Raw genomic sequence first — 3,942 nt, 5'->3', positions numbered from 1 at the left:
TATAATAAACAATATTAAATAAAAGGATTACCGTGTTTAAGTCTTACATGTAATAAAAAAAAAGAATTTGAAGGTTTAAGGATGAACAATTTGTGTTCTAAAATAATAAATATCAGGTGTTCTAACTTCTAACGATGAGTTTTCCACAAACTTGTAAAACATGTGTAGGCTTCAAAGTATGAAAGTGACATAATTAGATAATTAATGAGCAACCATCTTAATTGTGATATGTCGATAACTATTCTTAAGGCGGTGCTAATTTATGCAATATATTTTTTAGTCACCACTTATCATCCATTCCCATATTTGATTGGTGGAAATGAAGCAAGAGCAATTGGTCATGAAGCTATCATGATAACTACTTTTGTGTTGGTGGCTGCCTGGCTCCACCCTTGGACTTGGTTGTATTGTATGTGTGAGAACATGACTTCCGTTCGACGCATTATAATTAATAGATTCATTTTGTCTCGTGTTGTTTGTATTTTCTGCCTAAATTAACATGAACGGCCAAGACTTTTCGCTTAGTTTTTTTTTTTTTTTTTGGAATCCATCAAGGATTATTATGTTAACTCGACAATGACTGAAGCTAGATATTTTAACTTGTGAAATTACAAACATGTCCTCCAGTCTAAGGAAACGATCTAATTTACCAAGTTGTTGGGAGTTTACAAACGTACTTTTCATACCAATGGTTAAAAAATCTTTTTTAGTATCTAGGTAAAGTTGAGCTTATTTAATTAATATTAAAAATTGAACTTATTTTTGTTTAGAATAGATACTAGCTTTTGAACCCGTGTAATACATGAGAATTTTCAAATGATAAAAATTAATAAAGTTTGTTATTTGAAATAAAAATACAAAATTAAAGGGAAAAAGAAATCAAATGCATATTACAAACAATAACCAGTTTAGAGTCTTAAATTTACAAATTTGAGAAAATCTCTTTATATACAGCATTTGTAGTTTTATCATAAGTATTCCCATCATCATCCAATATCAAAAGTTTAAGACCACGTCTGCTGGTTACTCTGGATAATGCAACACATAATTGCCCGTAGGAAAAAGCAGGACATCGGAGGAACAAACCAGCCCTGGAAAGAGATTGCCCTTGGCTCTTGTTAATCGTCATAGCAAAGCATACGGAAAGCGAAACTGTTTTTTGTTGATTGTTGAATTTGAATGGAAACTTTTCGTCAATCGGAGTCAAAGTAACTCTATGTATAGCATGACGTTTGCCAATTTCACTGTCTAATACAACCTCTACCTCTATAACCTGATTACCAAGAGATTTTACTATTAACCTTGTCCGTTACACAAACCATTCTTCTTATCAATATTTCTTAGAAACATAATCGGGACATCAACTTTTAGTATCAACTGGTGATTAGGACAACCAGGAAACTTTAAACCATAGAGAACATCATGTGAGTATAAGCTAGGATCAAAGTCTTCATTTACGGATTCTGACTTGTCAATACTATCAGAACTAAGATGTTCCTTATGTTGTCCACGAAACCTTGCTAGTAATATATCATTGATCTCTTAAACAACTTCGTTTTTTGGTGCTATTATGACACTTTCTTGAACAACTTCGTTTATGATACCTCTTTGTCCACAAGTATGATTTCAACACTGTGGGTATCAGTAGGACGCTTTATTGCATGCATCCTCCATAATCTTATTACTCGACCTTCAAGTGTGAAATTCGAGTTAATAATGTTCAAGCCTTTAAACATGGTGATATTTGAGGAAGAAACCATGTTGATAATAAAAATAAATACCAGTATCTTCGCTAAATTCGATTTAGAAAACGAAAAAAAATCATTAACTAACATATACACGACATTAATATAAATTTAATGCAAGAAATATCTACTACTATTTGTGTTTACATACAAATTCATGATTTTAATTAGCTAAAGAGGGTTGCGGCGCAGCTTGTTGCCCATTTGCCTGTCATTTTATTGTAATTGTTTTACTACGTGACAATGACTTAAATTAAATTACATATATTTAACCCAATAAAAAAAATTAGCTAAACCGATTAGCTTTATTTCAAACAAAAAACCTGGTAACATATAATAAATTGATTCATTTTGTCTCGTGTTGTTTGTATTTTCTGCCTAAATTAACATGAACGGCCAAGACTTTTCGCTTAGTTTTTTTTTTTTTTTTTTGGAATCCATCAAGGATTATTATGTTAACTCGACAATGACTGAAGCTAGATATTTTAACTTGTGAAATTACAAACATGTCCTCCAGTCTAAGGAAACGATCTAATTTACCAAGTTGTTGGGAGTTTACAAACGTACTTTTCATACCAATGGTTAAAAAATCTTTTTTAGTATCTAGGTAAAGTTGAGCTTATTTAATTAATATTAAAAATTGAACTTATTTTTGTTTAGAATAGATACTAGCTTTTGAACCCGTGTAATACATGAGAATTTTCAAATGATAAAAATTAATAAAGTTTGTTATTTGAAATAAAAATACAAAATTAAAGGGAAAAAGAAATCAAATGCATATTACAAACAATAACCAGTTTAGAGTCTTAAATTTACAAATTTGAGAAAATCTCTTTATATACAGCATTTGTAGTTTTATCATAAGTATTCCCATCATCATCCAATATCAAAAGTTTAAGACCACGTCTGCTGGTTACTCTGGATAATGCAACACATAATTGCCCGTAGGAAAAAGCAGGACATCGGAGGAACAAACCAGCCCTGGAAAGAGATTGCCCTTGGCTCTTGTTAATCGTCATAGCAAAGCATACGGAAAGCGAAACTGTTTTTTGTTGATTGTTGAATTTGAATGGAAACTTTTCGTCAATCGGAGTCAAAGTAACTCTATGTATAGCATGACGTTTGCCAATTTCACTGTCTAATACAACCTCTACCTCTATAACCTGATTACCAAGAGATTTTACTATTAACCTTGTCCGTTACACAAACCATTCTTCTTATCAATATTTCTTAGAAACATAATCGGGACATCAACTTTTAGTATCAACTGGTGATTAGGACAACCAGGAAACTTTAAACCATAGAGAACATCATGTGAGTATAAGCTAGGATCAAAGTCTTCATTTACGGATTCTGACTTGTCAATACTATCAGAACTAAGATGTTCCTTATGTTGTCCACGAAACCTTGCTAGTAATATATCATTGATCTCTTAAACAACTTCGTTTTTTGGTGCTATTATGACACTTTCTTGAACAACTTCGTTTATGATACCTCTTTGTCCACAAGTATGATTTCAACACTGTGGGTATCAGTAGGACGCTTTATTGCATGCATCCTCCATAATCTTATTACTCGACCTTCAAGTGTGAAATTCGAGTTAATAATGTTCAAGCCTTTAAACATGGTGATATTTGAGGAAGAAACCATGTTGATAATAAAAATAAATACCAGTATCTTCGCTAAATTCGATTTAGAAAACGAAAAAAAATCATTAACTAACATATACACGACATTAATATAAATTTAATGCAAGAAATATCTACTACTATTTGTGTTTACATACAAATTCATGATTTTAATTAGCTAAAGAGGGTTGCGGCGCAGCTTGTTGCCCATTTGCCTGTCATTTTATTGTAATTGTTTTACTACGTGACAATGACTTAAATTAAATTACATATATTTAACCCAATAAAAAAAATTAGCTAAACCGATTAGCTTTATTTCAAACAAAAAACCTGGTAACATATAATAAATTGAACAAAAAATTAATTATAATGACGTTTCTCCCGTCTTCTCATTATAAAAAAAAAAAGAAGACAAAAAATCAAATATGTTGTTAGTGTTATATTTCTTATATTTGAACGTATGATTAGCAGAAAGAGTATTGTGGTTGTAGAATACAACCCGTCAACAAAAACAACCTCAATTTTACATTAATTTGAAACAGACTAAACGGATATCACAAATATACCGG

This window comes from Bidens hawaiensis, unplaced genomic scaffold (genome assembly GCF_021521415.1).
Source record: "Bidens hawaiensis isolate Kalapana, Puna unplaced genomic scaffold, B.hawaiensis_p1.1 tig00050618_1, whole genome shotgun sequence".
NCBI classification, from domain to species: Eukaryota; Viridiplantae; Streptophyta; class Magnoliopsida; order Asterales; family Asteraceae; genus Bidens; species Bidens hawaiensis.
Note: the sequence above shows the minus strand (reverse complement) of the source record.